The sequence below is a fragment of the Balaenoptera physalus genome (genome assembly GCF_965194825.1).
Source record: "Balaenoptera physalus genome assembly, chromosome: 4".
In the NCBI taxonomy this organism is placed as follows: Eukaryota; Metazoa; Chordata; class Mammalia; order Artiodactyla; family Balaenopteridae; genus Balaenoptera; species Balaenoptera physalus.
In genome coordinates this window covers 134,668,638-134,688,892 of record NC_138891.1, presented here as the reverse complement: position 1 = coordinate 134,688,892, position 20,255 = coordinate 134,668,638, and the positions used below count along the sequence as shown (strand labels likewise).

At 41.3% G+C, this 20,255-nt stretch overlaps 1 pseudogene across 1 annotated transcript; it reads right to left on the bottom strand.

Annotated features, from left to right (window-relative positions):
- Nucleotides 1–1,426: 1,426 nt before the first annotated feature.
- On the bottom strand, nt 1,427–13,648 carry LOC309659416 (heterogeneous nuclear ribonucleoprotein A1 pseudogene; annotated as a pseudogene). The gene has a single exon. The product of its transcript is annotated as a heterogeneous nuclear ribonucleoprotein A1 pseudogene (transcript).
- Nucleotides 13,649–20,255: the final 6,607 nt, after the last annotated feature.

Genomic DNA, 20,255 nt, shown 5'->3' with positions numbered 1-20,255 from the left:
GCTGCTGAGGATTGCAGTTTTCCTTTTTTCCTCTTTTGCAAAGAAATACCAGGCTTCCGGGATTAATAATAAGAACTGTTGATTTACACATTGCCTGGAGTCACCCAACATTTTACCCAAATCTGATGTCAGTTTCTCTGAAGAGATTACCCAACCCACTTTCTTCCCCCTGTATCCACATCAGCAACTGCAATTTAATACTCGTGGTTATCACAGGGTTCAGCCATAAGCAGTCCTTCCTTAGAAACAAAACAAAACAAAAGGATACCTCCAATATATTTGTAATTTTATTCCTTGCTGGGAAGGGCCTAGTAAAATGCCTCCTGTGGCATAGCTGGAACAGAAGAGAAACCCATCAAAGGGGGAAGAGGCCAAGGGGGCCAAGGCCAGACACAATTAACTTCAGCCACTGGGGCTTTCAAGTTAAGGAAGCTGATTGTAGCAAATGTCCCCTTGCAGAACTGCCAACTTATTTAGAGATCCACTAGGGACCCGGAGCGTGGGGAGGCCGTCCCAAAGGCTGGAAACTCTTGTCTTGACTTGAATTTAGAAATAAGTTCAATGAGTTTCTACCCCAATGAGAATCATTAGTCCCTGGTTTACTTTTTAAAAGAAAGTTTAAGCCATCCAAGAACCAAAAGTCATAGGATAGAGGCTTCACAGTTTATTTTTAATGCTTATAACCTAAGGGCAGGAGAGGACTGTTTTCATTTTCTATGACTTGACTAATGTAAGAGGCAATCCTTCTGGAATATGCACTTCTCTCTCTTTCTCTCTTGGCCTCTCTCTCTTTCTACTATACTGACAGTACTCCTTGATAATGTCAAATGCCCACATCTTAAGTCTACTGCTCTTTGAATTTTGACAAATGGGCACACATATAACTACCCGCAATACAAGATAGAGAAGCTTTCCATCATTCCAGAAAATTCCTCTGTGCCTCTTTCCGGTCACCCAGCACTGTTCTAATTTCTATCACCATAAGTTAGTTTTGCCTGTTCTTCAACTTCATATTAATAGAATCATAAAGTATGTATTCTTTTGTGTTTGGCTTCTTGTGCTCAATATAATGTTTTTGATTCATCCATGATGTTGCCTGCATCATGAGTTTGTTTCTTCTGATTGATGAGTAGTATTCCATTGTAAAAATATACCATAATTTGTTTATCTATTCTCTTGCTGATGTTCGCAGTTATTATGAATAAAGCTATCATGAAAGTTTTGGACACATCTGTATGAGGAATATGTTTTCATTTCACTTGGGTATGTACCTAGAAGTGGATTTTCTGCTCATAAGTTAGATAACATGTTGAACTAAAATTTTACTATTTTATGTTTTCACCAACAATGGATGGTTGCCAACACTTGGTATTGTCAGTCTTGTAATTTTAGACATTCTGATGCGTGTGTTGCAGTATTTCATTGTGGTTTTAATTTGCATTCCCCTGTTGCCTTATGATGTTGAACACCTTTTCATGTATTGATATTTCTTGGCTTTTCAGGTATCTTCCTTTGAAAGTGCTTGTTAAAGATTTTTGTCCATTTTTTATTAATTGGGTTTTTTATTATTGATTTGTAGGAATTCTTTATATATTCTAGATGAAGTCTTTTTCAAATATATGCTTCTTGAATATTTCATCCCAATCTGTAGCTTGACTTTTCACTTTCTTAATGATGTTTCTTTTGATGAGAAGTATTTAATTTTGATAAAGTCCAATGTATGAATGTTTGCCTTTATTGGTAGTGTCTTTTATGACTTTCTAAGAAATCTTTCCCTGCCCCAAATAGTGAAGATATTTACGTATGTTTTCCGCTTCAAATTAATTTATATGTATAGTGTGAGGTAGGAGTCAAGCTTAATTTTTTTCCTGTGCCAATATCTAGTTTTTCCACCATTTTTTCCTGATATTTACTGTCATGTGACTTATTTGCCTTTCTACATTGAATTGCTTTGACATTTTTGACAGAAAGCAATTGACCATGCATCTATATGTTGCCCAATAACCACTGTACATCTATTTCTGGACTCTTTATCCTGTTCTATTGATCTATTTTTTACCTTATACCAATAGTACACTATCTTGATTACTATAGCTTTTTAGTAAGTCTTGAAATCAGCTAGCATAACTCCTCCAACTTTGTTCTTCTTTTTCATGATTGTTCTGACTATTTAAGATCCTTTGCATAAATATTTTAGAATCAGCTTATTCATTTCTACAAAAATCTCTGCTGGGATTTAGGTTGGGATTGCATTAACTGGATAGATAAATTTGAGGAAAGCTGACATCTTAACATACTAAATCTTCCAATTCATGAACATGGCATATCTCTGCATTTATTTAAGACTTCTCTAATTTGTCTCAGCAATATTTTATAAATTTCTGTGTAGAGACCTTGCATATCTTTCATTAAACTTAAATTTATTCTTAGTATTTGATTCTTAGGTTACTTTCAGTAGTGTATTTTAATTTTATTTTCCCATCATTTGTTGTCTGTATAGAGACATACAATTTAATCTTTATACATTGGTCTCTTACCCTGCAACTTTACTAAATTCACTAAAAAATTCTAGTAGTGTGTAGATTCCTTTGGATGTTTCATGTACACAGTGATGTCAACTGTGAATAAAGATAGTTTTCCTTCTTTCTTTCTCATCTTTATGCCTTTTATTTCTGTCCTTGACTTATTGTACTGGCTAGGCCCTCTACTGAATTGTAGAATAGAAGTGATAAGAGTGACTATCCTTGCCTTGACTGTAGAGGAAAAGCATCTAATATTTTACCATTAAGTGTGATGTTAGTTCTAAGTGTTCAGTAGATACCCCTTATTAGAGAGGAGGTTTCTTTCCCTGATTTTCTACTTTGCTGAGAGCTTTTTGTTTTTGTTGTTTTTTTTTTTTTTTTTAATACAGAATGGGTGTTGAATTTTATCAAATGTTTCCTCAGCATTTATTAGTACGGTCACAAGGTTTTTATTCTTTATGACATTGATTTTTTAATGTTCAACAAATATTCACACTTTGGATAAACCTCACTTTGTCAAGATATATTCTTCTTTTAATACATTGCTGTATTCTATTTGCTAATATTTTGTTTGTGATTTTGGTTAATTTCATAAACTACTCTAATCTGAACAATAATCTGTCCTCATTCTGTCAGAATGAAGGTCGTCAGTCCCGACTCAATAGCTGTACTGTTGCCAAACAAGTGTTTCATGAATCAGTGATTTTTAAGAATTTCTAATTTTTATCCTTCTGTATGAAAAGTTAAAAAGTAAAACTGAATGAAATTTACCATGGCACAAATACAAATGTGCAGATTGTAGAAACTTTCTGTGAAATCGGAATCATATAAAAGCTATAACAAAAACCAGTTCTATTTCTGTGAATGTAAGAAAGCTCTAAAAAAATAAAGGTTAAGAAAAAAATAGAAATGTCAAAAACAAACAGAAAAACAATTCTATTTGATATAGAAAAGTAAGAGCAAAACCAAATCCTATAATCACTGTAACTGAGTGAATATTAAGGAGCCTGGCTCTCTATTCCTTGCAATGATGCTTGTCTTCATCAATTTAATTATCAATACATAAATCCTAAAATGAACATTTTTAATCCTGGGATTAAGAATTGTCCTTTTATAACCTGGGAACCAAAATTATCTATGAAATATGTGACATGAATTTGAGGAAAAGAGGAAAGAAGAATCCCTGTCTCACATCACTGGCATCTCATCACCCCTAATTCCCATCCCATTTCCAGCCCCACCCAAGTCCTTTGGTCTCTGAGTTAACACAGTGACCTGCTGTGTGCAAAGGTGGACTCAGCTCAGGCCTTTTTTCTGAGCTAAAGTGGGGTCCCATGTCCCATATCCCACGTCAGGGGATCCCAGCTGCACCAGGCCCTAACAACCATCCCCTTAGAGTCTCTTTTCCCAGCATGCCCTTCCCCTAGGTTTGCATCAGGAGGAGAATTAGGTAAAGGTCCCTTCTCACTCAGTCCCAAAGTAACCTGCTTCAGGAAACTAACTTTTCCAGACTGACTGTCTGAGCAGGAGATGCTGGGACAGGATGCTTTGGTTCTGCAACCAAAACCTCTCCTCTCCTCCTGCTTGGCTTGGAGTGGCACCTGCTCTCAGGTAACCTATGTCCAAAGCCCATTGCCCCACACCCCTCCAGGCAAGCCCTCTGGCATGTTTGCCCACGGGTTCTGTGGGTGGAGAGGGCGGCCTCTGTGGCTGAGCCGTCCCCACTGCTGGTCCCAACAGCCTTTCCTGACCATCAGTTCTGAGATATTCCTGATTCCTTCCAATAAACCACCTCCACCACACATGGCCCTTTGGTCTTCCTTACAGTCCTTGAGTTGGTTTTGGGTGCTTGCAACCAAAATAACCTTGACTGGGTCAGGGGACGCCAACGTGTGGGGGAAATGGAAGTGTCACAAGAGCCCTGCATGAAACAGGGCACAGCAAAGCAGGAGGACTTACCAAATTAGAATGGGATGGCAAATCAGGATCTCATGGCCAAGGTGACCCAACCAGTGGTGCAGGGGTGGGGGAAACATCTTCAGAGTGGAGAACTGGCAGAGGGCGCCCTTGAAAACACAGCTTCAAACCATGCAGTGTGGCTGGAGAGTGCTGGTCCCCTGAATGACACCTGAAGGGCAGCATGAAAGATATGTGTTTCCAGGTGAATTGGGGCAACAGTAACCAAATAATGAAGTCCTAAGCACAGTCCTTCCAAATGCAGAGTAAAGAGAGGTTTGAGGGTCACCCAAAGCTTATTCCAACCCACATGGATGCAACTGCCAGCAGGACCCACCAACTGCAGCTTTCACATATGATTATTACTCTAGCTCCCTCCATTCATTCTCATGCCAGGCAGAGTCCTAGGTGCTGAAAACATATCAGTCAATCAAACAAGGGTCCCAGTCCTCAGGGAGTTTGAATTCTATTTACTGAGCATCTACAGTCGGCTAAGCCCTTCACATGCACTCGTTCATTCAATCCTCAGAGCAACCCTATGAGGTAGGTACTGTAACAAGCTGTACTGTACACTTGACGAAACGAGGCTCAGAGAGATGAGGAAACCAACCCAAGGATGCACAGCCGGTGAATGGCCGAAGTAGGTCTGAGCAGGAAGCCTGACTCCAGGGTCCAAGTTCTTGACTTCCATTCAGGTAGAAGTGGCAATCAAGGCTTCTTCCCCCTTCTCCCTCACATGCACATATTATTAAGCTGGAAACCCTTCCAGGCACTGGGATAAACTGAGAAAGGAACCCTCAGTCTGGTAAGAGGTACAGCTGTGCTTGTTCTTGACAAAGAGAGCTCTAAAGAAGGAACCATTTATGGCCAGAATGTGGGTTCAGGAACAAGCATGCTAGAGAGGAAACCTCAAAGACAGAGGCTGAGAGAGGGGAAGGAGCGGGGAGCCTGGGGGGAAGACAAGCGGTCCAGCGTGGCTCTGAGACCAAACCCTGGAGGTGATGGAGATGGGGGGAGAGGCAGGGTGTGATGAAAGGCAGTCGTCAGGAAGCGGGTGGGAGGGAGTGTCAGGATGTCCTGTGCCTGGCACCATGTCTGTGACCTCAGAGCAAGGAAAGGAGAGAGGAAGTGAGGAGGGAGGAGGGGAAGGGGAAGAAGAAGTTGAAAAACCAAGGTGGTTCAGATTATGAAAGACTTGCAGGGTTCTAGTAAAAAGTGTGCACTTTTTGTTGTCAATGGGCAGTCATTAATGGTTTAATCAAGGACGTGATAAGCAGTACTCGACCGAATCTGCTTTTCTGTATTAGATGATAGATAGAGAGAGATAGATAATAGATACCTAGATGATTGATTGATAGATACTTAGATAGATACCTAGATGATTGATTGATTGATAATTGATAGATGATAGATAATAGATAAATAGATACATAGATGATCGATTGATTGATAGATAATAGATAGATGATAGATAGATGAGAGAGAGATAGGCGGAGGTAGAGAAAGATGCAGAAGGAGACTGGATGAGAATGGAGATGGGCTGAAGGTGGGATAGGGAAGAGACTAGGGATGTGCTTTTCCCCCTGGGGGGTGGAGGTATAGAAGGCACTATGGGTGGACAGAAGACAGGATTATTTGTTACATTTCTCCCACTCCCAGCGCTCTGCACAGGCTGGAGACCGGGCGACAGAGGATGCAGGAGGCAAGCGCTGGCCTGAAAGAGCAGCCACTTCCCCTGACCAATGCCCAACACCCAGGCTTGGATCACCGACTGGAGCCGCTGGGAACTGGAACTCATCCCTGCTGGAAAAGCCCCTGCCTGAAAACTTAGGGGGTTTGTTTTCGTGTTTGGACTTAGCAGCTGTCTCCACATTGGCCTCCGTCTCCAGTCCTCATGGTGACTGCCTGTCAGGTCTAAGGGTTATTAGGAGGGGACAAATCCGCAGGTAGCGGCCACCTTGCCCGCCGTGGCAGCCTCGCAAAGCCAGGCTCCCGCTGCGAAGGGCCAAGCCACCCTGGGAGGGAAATGACCAAGGTCAAGGTTGGGGACGCAGCATCTGCAGCAAAGCATTTGCCCCATTCTCCTCCTGTGGTCATTGTTACTTTCCACTGACCAGCTGCCTGCAGGCTCCGGGTAGAGACAGAATGTGTAACACAGCCGCCATTCAGTGGAGATTAATGCCTGAAATGAGCCACACCTCTGAACAATTGCTTCCTAGAAGAGGGACAGCGCTGAATGGCCAGGGAGCCCCATTGACGACTGTTATGAAAGAGGTAAAGGCCCGCGTAGGGGGAAAGAAAAGTTTCACACCGCCCCTCAAACCTAGCTCCGATTCTCCCTCCTCGCCCTTCTTTTCCCTTCTGACTGCCCATTTGGCCCATGTTGCCCTAATCCAGACTCGTTCTTTTATGTACGGGGACTTGGGCAGCCAGCTGAAAATTCACGGATTTGCTACTGTAAGTCATATCACTGCGGCTGCGTGCCGATCGCATTAGTACTATTATCTGCGCAACTTTCCGACTTGACAATTAGTTACTATCATTCACACTGTGCAATCAGCTGTTAAATCCTCATTTATGCTCATTTGAATATGAATGTGCCGTTCAATAACATGTTAGATTGCCATGTTTACAAATATACTCCAGGTATTTAGAAATTTAGATGATGCAAAACATACTCTTTAAGCCGTGCTCGGTGCCAGTTTAAATAACTTAAGCCTATTTATCAGTCACTTAGCAATTCTTTTCACATACTTCTGTTTTCCTGGGTCCTACCCTTCTCAACCAAAACTAAAATATGCTCTCTTTTTGTTTGTTTGCTTTGTTGCTGTATTAAACTAATAATCTTCAAGATGGGACTTAATTAGCAGTCACCTCTGCAGTGGGTCTTCTTTTCTAATTCCAGCTGATCTAATTCCTGCCTCTTTTAGAGGCAGATGAAACAGTAAACGGGAAAAAGAAAAAAAAAAAGATCTCTGCCGCTGCAATGTTAAATATCAAGTCTTTGAAAGCAAATGATTTGTATGTAGCACAAAGGGGAGGGAAGAGCAAGTTTTTGAATGAAGGTAAAACCTAAGAGAAAAGATACACTTGACCGTAAACTCTTGGAAGGGAAACAGTGTATACTCAGAGCAGGGCTGCTCAAACTTTAATGTGCCTTGGAGGCACCTGGGGATTCCCTAGGACTTGCAGAGCTGGTTCAGTAAGTAGAGCTGGGGCAAGACACCTAACCATCTCCCAGGTGCTACTGATGCACCTACGAGACCAGGTACCACAGCGGGCAGCAAGGCTCTAAAACATAAATCATACATCCACCTTCAACTATTATCTTTACAATAAGAACACACATTAGGAGATTTAAGGACCAAGCTTGACAATTCCACTCTGGTATAACCAAAAGAATTGAAAGCAGAGTCTTGAAGAAATATACGTACACCCATGTTCACAGTAGCATTATTTCACAATAGCCAAGACATGGAAGCAACCCAAGTGTCCATCCCTGGATGACCTGATAAATAGAATGTGATATATAAATGTAATGGAATGTTATTCAGTCTTAAAAAGGAAGGAAATTCTGGGACAGGCTGCAACATGAAAGAACCTTGAGGACATTATGCTAAGTGAAATAAGCCAGACACCAAAGAACACATATTGTATGATTCCACTTAGATGAAGTATCTAGAATAGTCAAACTCATAGAAACAGAAAGAATGGTGGTTGCCAGGGGCTGGAGGGAAGAGGAAATGGGGAGTTGTTTAATGGATACAGAGTTTCGGTTTTGCAAAATGAAAAAGTTCTGGGGATTGGCTGCATGACAATGTGAGTAGGCTCGACAATACTGAACTACGCACTTAAATATGGTTAAGATGGTAAATTTTATGTTATGTGCATTTTACCACAATTTTTTTTAATGTTTTTAAGAAATTGGAAAAAAAATCTTGGTTTTAGAAACATTGTTAAAAAAAATTCTTTTTCTACCAAGAAAGCCATATTTCAGCTAACTCTTATTCAATTCTTCAATGGGCTGGTCAGCTGTCACCAGTCCTGATACCAGCCGAAAAAGGATTAATCAATTTTTCTTCCACACTCCCATGTCCTCTGATCAAAACTCTATTTCAGTAATTATTGCATTCTGATCAATGTTCAAGTTCTGTGTGTCTCCACCTCACTCTCTCGAATGTGAGGTTTTGAAGGCGATGGTTTGCCCTACAGCTATTTGGTAGATGCTGCTGGAGGCCGAACCCTCAGGCACTTCTTCTCTCCTCCTTCCTGACACAATCCCCATTTTACTCCGGTGTCTCCCCTTCTCCAATCTGTCCACGTGCTTCCGAGGAGGCTGGGCCCCTAGTGCATGGGCCATGAGGAGTCCAAGTCGGTCATGATGGCGCCATTCCCCTTGTCAATGACTGGTTCCAACATAGTCATGGGTCAATTTTGTGGTCAATGAGATAGGAGGGGGTTCTGCTGAGGAGCTCCGGAAAAGATTTCCTTGCTTTTTTTTTTTAAAAGACATTTATTCAGCTTCATGATCAGACTATTACATTTAGCAGTCAGCAGCATGGGTGCAAAAAAAAAAAAAAAATCTACATTAAAACCCTTTGTTGGAATGCTTTATACTTTCCACGGAACAGAAACTAAAATAATCTGTTATACAATTGGTCACAGGACTTCCCTGGTGGTGCAGTGGTTGAGAATCCACCTGCCAATGCAGGGGACACAGCTTCGAGCCCTGGTCTGGGAAGATCCCACATGCTGCAGAGCAACTGGGCCCGTGAGCCACATTACTGAGCCTGCGCGTCTGGAGCCTGTGCTCCACAACAAGAGAGGCCGCGATAGTGAGAGGCCCACGCACCGCGATGAAGAGTGGCCCCCGCTCGCTGCAACTAGAGAAAGCCCTGGCACAGAAACGAAGACCCAACACAACCAAAAATTAATTAATTAATTAATTAATTAATTTAAAAAAAACAAAAAACAAAAAACAATTGGTCACAAATACAGTCCTCCAGTTTTTTTTGCCCATACACATGAGTTTTGTCTAAAACATGTCTTCTTTGTAGCAGCTGGGCCCTGCCACCACTGTGCTTGGCTGAGTTTGCAAATCTGTTGTAGCCTGGAGCTTCTCTGTCACTTCTCCGGGTCTCCTCTCCTGCTAAGCTTTGTTTCCCGGCAGTAATTAAAATCTTCTGCCCCCGCCATAGCTCCTGCTGCTGCTGGAACCACCACAGCCACCTTGTTTTCGTGGTTTGGCAAAGTATTGGCCTCCACCACCACAGGGGCCAGCACTTCTGCCTCCAAAGTTTCCTCCTTTCATGGGTACAAAATTTGAAGATTGATTGTTGTAACTGCCAAAATCATTGTAGCTTCCGCCATCTCCAAAATGGCTTCCATCATTACCGAAGCCATTATAGCCGTCCCCACTGCCACCATAACCCCCACCACCGCGGCTGCCACCAAAGCCACCTCGGCCACTGAAGTTTCCTCCATGACCAAAGCTGTCATTCCCACCAAAACCACCTCCAAGACCACCACCAAAGTTTCCAGAACCACTTCGACCTCTTTGGCCGGATGAAGCACTATCATCTCTTGCTTAGGTAGGGCTTTCCTTTCTTCACAGTTGAGGCAATTCACAGTGTGGTATTTCTGAATGACAATCTTGTCTACGGTGTCACGGTCATCAAAAGTTAGGAAAGCAAAGCCTCTCCTTTTGCCACTGCCTCCGTCAGTCATGAATTCAGTCACTTCGATTTTCCCATACTGTTCAAAATAATCTCTTAGGTGATGTTCTTCAGTGTCTTCTTTAACGTCACCACCAAAAATCTTTTTCATAGGTACATGGGCACCAGGTCTTTGAGAATCTTCTCTTGAGACAGCCCTCTTTGGTTCCACCACTCTCCCTGCATCCATGGCCGTATCCACCTCCTCCATAGTGGCACACGTGACAAACCCGAAGCCTCTGCAGCGCTTGGTGCTTGGATCCCTCATTACCACACAATCTGTGAGCGTTCCCCTTTGCTCAGAATGGCTCCTCAGACTCTCATTGGTTGCTTCAAAGCTCAAACCTCCGATGAAGAGCTTCCACAGCTGTTCGGGCTCTTTGGGACACTCTGACCCGGACATGACGGCAGTGGAGGGGCGAGATGTCAACGATACTTACTCAGCAGCAACCATGGGCAGAAAGCCCATCTACCAAACATATCTTGATTTCCTTGCTTTTAAAAGAAGACACAAGGAAGAGATTGTTCCTCTGCTTAGGAGGGATGTGGTCCACCCGAATGAGACACAGGGGATGAAAGCCGCTCTCTTGACACCAGTCTGAAGGTTAAGCCAGCACCAGAAAGGGGCAGAGGCAAAGGAATCCCGAAAGACAGAGAAAGAGCCAGAGCCACGCTGCCTTTGGATCCCTCACCATATAAAATAATAGAGTGCTTCATGGTTTAAGCTGGCTGAGTAGGAGTTTTCTGTCTCTTGCCTCCAAAACCACCTTAACCAACACCAGTACCTTGCAGACAGGAGATACTCTGCAATTTGCAGGATGAATTAAAGTAGGAAGATGGGGCTGGTTCACTGCCCTCAGAGGACTCCTTAGGCAGCATGACTGTCCCCCATGCTAAGCAACCTCATACACGAAAAGGTTTTTCCAGCTAGAAAGATACAGGGTCTTTTTGTTTGTTTGCTTGCTTGTTTTATTAAAGGATTCTTCATGGGCTACTTTTCCTGGAAAACATTTAAAATGTCTTTTAATTTTACCTTTTGACAGCCTGTGTGTTACAGAGCAAAGTTCAGGAATAGGTCATCACAATGGCAGATGTTTATTGAGCACTTATTATATGCCAGACATTATTACGCTGTTGTCATCTACACAACAGCCCTCAGCTTGATACCGTTATCACCCGCCTTTTACAAATAAGGAAACAGAGGCACAGAAAATTTAATTCTCTTGCCCAAGGCTAGCAACTGGGACTTGAACCTGAACAGTTGGCTCCTACATTATGCTGTGTAGGTACACTTTGGCTAGGTGCACTGTGGCACTCCTTAGTTCAGATAACTGCAATCCATTCCCTAGAAGGTGGTCAGAAAAATCTTTAAACTATTAAAATCTCCTTAAGACTCAAATCATATTAACCTCCACTCAGTGCCCTTCAGTGGATTCCCGTGGATGTTCTAGAGAGCATCCAAGATAACTGACACAGCCCACAAGGCTCTGCCTATGTTACCCACAGTCATTTCCAGCCCTGCCCCCATCCTACTGACCACTCTGGCCACTCTGACCACCTTCCAGCTCCTCTAACATTCAGTCTTTTTCACTCAAGGCCTTTGCACCTGCTTTTCATTCTGCCTGGGCTCACACCTTCCCCTCTCCCCTCAGACAGACAGACAGATACACACACACACACACACACACACACACCACACCCTTACTCCTAGATAACTTCAGCTCATCCTTCAAGTCTCAGTGTAAACATTTTACTTTCTCAGAGAGTTCTTTGCTGACCCGTTAGTCTAAGTTTGTCCCACCATCATCCTGTCCCTTGTCACCTTTGTCACAGCCTTTATCAGAATGGATAATCCCATCAGTCGGTGTGACTTCCTGCTACGTCTCTGTCCTCCCCAAGGAGAGGCTCAGCTCCACGTCTGTGTTGTCACTAAGGTGTCCCCAGCGACAGACAGGCGTATCATCGGCAATGGTGGGGAAATATTCAGGGAAAAGGGGGAGAAAGGAAGTTGAGAAGGGAAGAAAAAGTTGGACGGAAGGAAGGCAGGTGAAACTGGGAGAAGATTGGAAGGAAGGAAGGGATTGTGGGGCTCCTCTGAGTTGCCACTTTCATCACTGTAACATTCTCCACTCAAATAAGCAAGGGCTTTGGCCTTAGCAATGGCTAGCTTGTTTCCTTCCTTCCTCCCTCCCTCCCTCTTTTTCTTCCCTCTTTCCTCCCTTCTTTCCTCCCTCCCTTCCTTCCTTCCTTTCTCTTTGTATGTCTACCCTCCTATTTCCTTATTCCTTTTTTTAAATCTCCATAAAACAAAAGTAAATTATTAAATAGAACCAGCATCAAAACATTAAATTATCCTTAAATTTGAAAGTGAAACATCTGTGTTGGACACACAAGACATTTTTACCATTTTTTACAGAGAGTCACAGGGATTTTCCTCCTTCCACCCTCCTTTCCTTCTCAAGGACGTATCCATTTATATTATGTGGATGGGTCTCACAATCTCCCCTACATTTCGGTGCAATAATACCAACCAAGCTAATATACTGGAACTAGGCATATAACTAAGAAAGGCAACTAGACAAATAGCTGGATCTTTCACATATAGGATTAAGTGACTGTAAAGAAATTGTATCATGGCGTCAAGAGATTTACTGCTTAAACATTTTCCTTTAATGAATTAAGAAAGAACTAGTGAGAAAAATATAATGACATGGAAATATCCAAGCAAACAGAAAACACTTAAAGTTGAGAACTGTTAAAATAGAGAGTAACCTGAGAAAAGCAATACAATTTCTAGCACTTTAAGTCGATTTAAAATAGACAAAATAAATTCATTCTAGAACATACCCAGCTACCTACGAAATGTGATTATATTCAATATACTGCCTTAAAATTTATTTTTCAGAGCACTGCATTAATAATATAAGTAAAATGGTATTGACCAACAAAACTCTACACCACTGATGCCATACATTGTTTTCCTGGGTATGAAAGCACAAAGGATTGTGCTTTAAGTATGGAAAAACGGGAAATGCCTTCTTTCTTTGTTTGGGTCATTTTCACATTCATTTTATTCAGAGTACCCATCAGTTAAGAGCCTGATGTAGCAATGAGACTGATGAAAGCAAGGAAGGAGGGAATCTATGCATTCAAATTAGTATTATCATTCAAGGGTGTTCCCTGGAGATTATGCATTTATTCTTCAGTAACTCCATCCACAATTATTTTGGGAAAATTTCCATTTGGAACTATCTTTTCTGTGGTGGTTCTGCTTGGCAGGAGGTGTACAAGTTAGCTCATCACTGATATATGTGTATCACCTGCCATGATAAAGGTTTAGGCTTGGAAGGGACTTTAAGGTTTATCAAGTCTTTATTTTATGGATGAGAAAACTGAGATCCAGAAAATTTAGGACAGTTGACAAAGTCACAGAGCTTTCATTCACTTAAAAATCAATGAGAGGGCTTCCCTGGTGGTGCAGTGGTTGAGAATCTGCCTGCCAATGCAGGGAACATGGGTTCGAGCCCTGGTCTGGGAAGATCCCACATGCCGCAGAGCAGCTGGGCCCGTGAGCCACAACTACTGAGCCTGCGCGTCTGGAGCCTGTGCTCCGCAACAAGAGAGGCCGCGTTAGTGAGAGGCCTGCGCACCGCGATGAAGAGTAGCCCCCGCTTGCCACAACTAGAGAAAGCCCTCGCACAGAAACGAAGACCCAACACAGCCAAAAATAAATAAATAAATAAATATTAAAAATCAATGAGAGAATGAGAAAAGGGATTTGAATCACCACTTCATTGAATTGTTCAACGTATATAATTCTTTTTTATTGGATCCCCTCATTCATTCATTCCACAAATATTTACTGAGTGCATGCCCGGCACTGCTGAGGATATAGCAGTGAACAAAACAGACAAAAAACTGCACATCTTCATGGAGTTCACATTCCAGGGATTCAATAAAACTTAAATTCCTGATTCTATTTTCTATTCTAAGGTTGCTGTTTTAACAATTCTCAGGAACCACCTGATTAGAATCAAAGATGTTGAACAAAATGCTCTACTGACATAATTTGATGAGTGTAGGAATTACAAAAATGAGTCAACTCTATTGATTACAAAGAGACAAGAAAGCAGTGCACGTTCAATTTTTTAAAGGAGAAATTAAACCCCATGAAAAAACAATGTTCCAATATGACATCCAGATTCACCAGCCGTATCTCCTAAAACAGAGGGCAAGACTGTTAGAAATAAGAGAAAAGAAAACTAAGCATTTTTAAAGGCTTTCCATGCAGGGTAAGAAAACATGAAACTTTTGGCAAGCATCCTGGCAGCTTGCAGGATGAAACCACTCACTGCCTGCAAGTGTTTATCCCACAGCTGTTGGAAATGAAGGATGTCAAAATACGCAAAAGTAAGAATCCATGCACACACATCAAAGAAGCAAATCTCCTGGGCGCACCCAGCGTCGAAATGGACGATAGATGGAGCTCATGAGGAGACGCAGGAATGAGAGGTCCTGGACCATGTAGAAGACCAACCAATCTTGATGTCACAACCAGAACCTGGCCTGTGTTCATGTCTCCTGTACCGTCATGGAAAACTATCCCAGACATTCGGAAATCCATTTTAATAGGATACAAGGCCTGTGGCTGTTACTTCATTCTGTACAAGGTGCATTTATTTACTCAATGATGACATCAGGAAAACTTAGGCAGAGCTCCCTTTTTTCTTTTTGTGTTTTTTTTTTCTTTTTTAAAGAAATCTCATATTTACTGCCCCAAAAGAAATCGTTATTCTTAAAAGCCAAATGTTGATCCTATCTTATAAAGAAAAAAAACATTTTTATTTTGAGAAGCTGATATTCTGCAAGTTCATACAATCCTGTAGTTCTTTGGTTTAAGTGAAAATACCACATTCCAGGCACAAAGGAGCGGCTAAATTCACTAATGGGGCAAAGACTATGCAACCTTCTAGGTGACAGTTTCACAATTTGGAGAAATGGTGATATGCTTTGTTTCTCTGTTTTTCAATCTTTGTGGAATTTGACCATGTTAGTTTTACAATTTCAATAAATGTTTACTAAAAATAAAATAGAGTGAATCTCCACTAGGGCTCGAAGAGGCATGTGCTAAGGTTCCCCCTTTCACATAAAGTGACAAAGGAAGGTGACGAAGCCATAGAAAGCAATGGAGAGATTATCCACAGGTCAACCAAGTCACAGAACATGGGATATACAAGGATTAAGTTTTTTCTCTTACATCACCTATTCATTCAAATAATTCAAGACACTTTTGTAAGCATTAGGAAATTGGTCCCTAAAATGTCATATGCTATTAAGGTAAGAAAAAGAAAGAGGGGGAAGGCAGTCGAGGTGCATTATAAATCACTCTGATGAGAACCTAGAGAGGACACAGGACAAGCCACAGTTCCGAGCTGCAGGCCACATGAGGCTGAATCAATAGGGGCAAATATGGCTTCCCAGCCACCGTGTGCTCTGGCCCGCAAAAGTCAGCTGGCAGGACTTGTACCATATAATAAATTCCCAGAGGACAGCTTGACTACATATATAAAAACATGTATATCCTTCAACCCAATAATTCCTCTTTTAAGTCTTTAAGAGCTAATCAGAGAAGTACACAAAAATGTCTGCATAGAAGATGCTCATTTCAGCATTCTTTATAACATGAAAAAAAATGGACATGCCCTCAATGTCCCACAAAAGGGCTATATGAGGGACTCACGCTGCCTTTAAAAGGAAATACACAGACATAAAATCAGTGATATGAAAAATATCTCCATGACATACTGTTGAGCAAAAACAAGCAGTTTATAAAATGACATGCATGGTATAGTGTCATTTTTATTCAATGAGATGTACAAATGATAGTGAGACATCTGGAAGAATGGTCTCCAGTCAATTGGCAGTGGATATCTCTAGGCGGAGAATTTAGGAAAACCTTTACTTTGTTTCTTATTCTGTCCTGTGTTGTTCCAACCTTCTAAAAGAGTACGTGTGGATTTCCTCATCTAGTCCTGGAAGGACTGGGAAAGGACCACCGCTGGAGCCTCTTGGAAAGTCCCGGGAAACCCTGGGATACCGGTCAGTGGGAGGCCCCGTGGCTGGATTGGAGGGTAGGCAGAAAGGCTTAAATGATGTGGAAGCATAGAGAGAGCCAAGGCAGTTTATGGCAAGAGGAAGGACTGTGACGAAGCAGAATTTCCGGGTGATTAGACTGAATTCTCTTCAAGTCTGCATGGGATTGCGTGTCCCCATTATTATTCATAGAATTCCTGCCATCAGAGGACTCAGTGGGCCACTGCAACAGCCTGGCTAACCGAGATTTCCCGGGTTAGCTTAGGGCCTGTGCAGGAAAAACAAATACCAAGTTAACTTTCTCAAGAAATACCACCGTCTTTCGAGGTGGAGGAGAAATTGTTCCAGGGAACATACTAAATCATCAACGTCCATGGATAGGCTCAAAACTATCTTGAATGGCAGTTGCATTCAGCACTATGAGATATACTAAGTTTTTCTTTCCTAAAAAAGGATGAAAAAAGAGATCAAAGGGTATATTTCTTACTATGACAGGAATCCAGCAGTGATTATGGAATATCCTGTAACTATTCTATTTAGCTTTGAAATCCTCATAAACCAAAGATGTGTGTAGTTATCTACTAGAAGTGTAAGAGCTCTAATGGGTAAAATTTTCTGGATGGGTAAATGAGAAGCATTTTGGTCCTGGTTACTAGTTTGCCTGATTGGAGATTTCTTATAGAGTGGGTAGAGCTAGCAACAGAAATTAAAAGTATTCACTTTTCAAAGAATCTTCAATACTTCAATAACACATTTTCCATTACCTAAATTCATGAAGGTGTCATAAAGATATACCCAAAATACTTATTTAAAAGGAAAATATCTCCAAAATTATTACCCCAAAGAGTTCCAATTTAAATGTCTGGGAAAATGACATCCTAATTTTCAGAGGGCTTTCCTATTTGATCCTTTTCAAACTTAACTGCCAAAAGAAATAAAAGATAAAACCATAAAGTAAAACCAAGCTGCAACAAAGAATCTTCAAACATTTGAGCCTCTTTAAACATTTTAGAACATCTCAAAGTGAAAAACGTCTCTGCTCAAACCTAGTTAGAAAATATTTGATGTTACAACACAGATTTTCTATCATGCACTTTGAGTTAACACAGAGATACGACCTAATACAAGAAGCATGGCTTCTCCCACTGGGAATTCTTAAGATATAAGAAATATAGCATGCTGCCTATTTACTTGGTTTGAATTAATAGCAATGTATTTATAGGATATTACTGAGATCAACTTATTCTCTGGCTGTTCACCGCTTAAAATTTTTCCCATTTAGCAGAATCCATACATGGCTAATGTTAAAAATGAGTTTTTTTGTGAGACCAAAAAAGAAACAAAAAAGTATTTGACTGTATAATCTTCAAAGTGTTTAATTTGTATTAAAGCTAAATCCAGAGGCTCTGAAACCTTCGGGGCTCTCCATGTGGATTTTTGTTCTGGTTCACACACCTTGAGACAAAGGCTCATAGTCAAGATGTGAAAAAGACGTTTTTTTGTGTGCGAGATGCGGGGCAAATTTATTCCCGAGGCAGCCTGGAATGGGCTTCAGAAAATGGATAGAGTGTCTTCTTAAAGAAAGGGCCTCTAAGTAAACTCGACTGCCATTCAAAAGATTTGCTCTGACACTTAACAAGTGGTGCGGGAAGAAAGGAAAATCTGTTGTTAGGTTTGGGGTGTTTATCAGCCCCCCTCGAGACACTTGACCTAATGCTTTGGCCCCCCTAATCCGCTGATCTGCATGCCGTGGCTTCGCAAGCCTCAGCCCCCAACTGCCGGCCAAACTGCCTGCAACACTTGTCCCAACATACAGCTCCCTGGGTACATTGTGTGCCGCTCACCTACTCCCCCGCCTCCCTTGCCTCCCCCCTCTCGCGGCTCCCCCTAAATTTAATTCTGCTCACAAATTGTGAAATAAGTTGTTTGGGCTGGATTTGTCGAGGGAATTGTCCCACTAATGAAACAGTCTGTTCATTATACAGTTGTAGGACGGAAGATTTAGCGCTCCCATACCCCGGGCCCCGGGCAGGTTAAGGTTTTTAGACTGACAGTTGACAAAAGAATGAATAGCTCTCTCCTGTCAAATCAGGCTTACAAACAGCTTGGCATACAAACAGTTACTGCTTGTATGCATGCGGATTTAGGGTCCCCGCCTGCTAATGCCCCAGATTTGTAAGTACAAATTGGTTAGGCTTCAAACTGTTTGCAAAAGGAATAAAATGACCAAAAATTAGTTTGTGTTAGCCTTTCCCCAACCTCCCCGCTCCTGCAAGTGAAACATTAAAAAAAAAGAAAAGGATAAAATAGTGTGTAATGGTCTCATGGAATATTGTTGGGTTTTTGCTTAAGACATCAAATTAAGCAGGACCATTGTTTGGCAGGAAACATTTTGTTCTGTTCAGGCACCCTGCTTCCCAGAAAGCAGCTGAAAATCTAATGGAATTAATTTAAGATGTGTGATTTTAAAAGATGGCGGGGAGGAGATCAAAAACTTTCATTTCTATTCATTTTAGTACCTGTTGCTTAAAAGTAGTCACAATACTTCCCTTCCTTTTAATTGCATTGGTCGTTTAAAATGAGTCATTTAGATTTCTGAACCTTTCTCATAGGCAATTATGTGTAAATTAGATAAAAGCCATTTTATTTTTCTATGGCGTTTCAATTGTTTTGTGACTACGTTAAACTAATTTATTGAGGCAGAATGCTTTACAGGTAATAAGGTGAATATTTTTACCATGTGATTTATCATCAGTTTGGTGATAATTTTTAGTCTGGATTGGCTTAAGTATAACTCTTTGATTTATTATAAATGCAGGAGAATAGCAGACAAAAGTAATATCACGTATTTCTATCACTTTATAGGAGAAACAAACAAAGGTAACAAACTAAGATTTTTTTCAAATTCAGGCTTGATCTACCTAACATTTTTGACTTAAGCACTCTTTCCTTCTTGATCAGATACAGCCCCAGGAAGGCCAAATTCCCTGTAATACTAGGAGTTAGCACTTCATATTTTAGTAAGTTCGTTATTACGTTTCTGTGTACCCTAAAGACAATTTTAAAAAACCAGATCTTTTGGCAACTTTGCAAGCAGCCATTATGAATTAGTTCAAACATCCCTTAAAACCTTTACCCTTATCAGTGTCTAAATCCTGTACTGTTATCTTGCAGCATTTAGAGTTCCAAACAATAAGTATAATCTTAACTCATAAATGTGCAAGGTCAATGATATTTGGCCGTTGGAAATCTGAATAGAGCAAAAACATTAGGCTGCTAGAGGGTAGAAGGGATAGCCTTCATCCCTGATGTGGTCAAATCATTTTCTATGATGTTGTCCAAGTATATACTGCACACGTGAACCCTGATGTCAACATTGGTCCTTTAAATCTGGGGGCAGGAGTAGGAAAGAAAGTTTCAAACAACTCAACAACAAACTCTACACTAGGGCTGCACAAAAACCATCCCCGGGGGGGGGGGGTCTCTTTCCATTTTCCATCTCTCCTCCAAAACTTTGCCAATATTTCCCCGTAATGGCCATTCTTTTTTCAGCAAACCTAAGATTTTTTTCCTACTTCATCATGACATTTTAAGGCATTTCAAAGACAGACGCCATGACTTGTGAAGAACTTTGGGCTGAGGAAACGCGTATGTTTAGTGAAATCTTTTTAGAGAATTATGCTTAGAAAAAATGGCATTTCCGCATGAATTTTGCCATGGAATGACTCCTTTATCGTGGAAAGCTGTTGGAAAAGTCAAGGGCCTCAGTAATCGGTCACCTGTTTGGGGCAGGCTTCTCTTTACAATCCACTAGGATTAAAAAGAACTCAGGGATGAGTAAGACCAAAGCTGATCCAAATTCCATGCAAAGACTGAAGAAAAATGAATAAATACTTAGGCTTGCCTATTTGCCTTAGTACTGATGAGATACGAAAGTTGCCGGTGGAAGCCATTTTTAATAGCAAGTGGT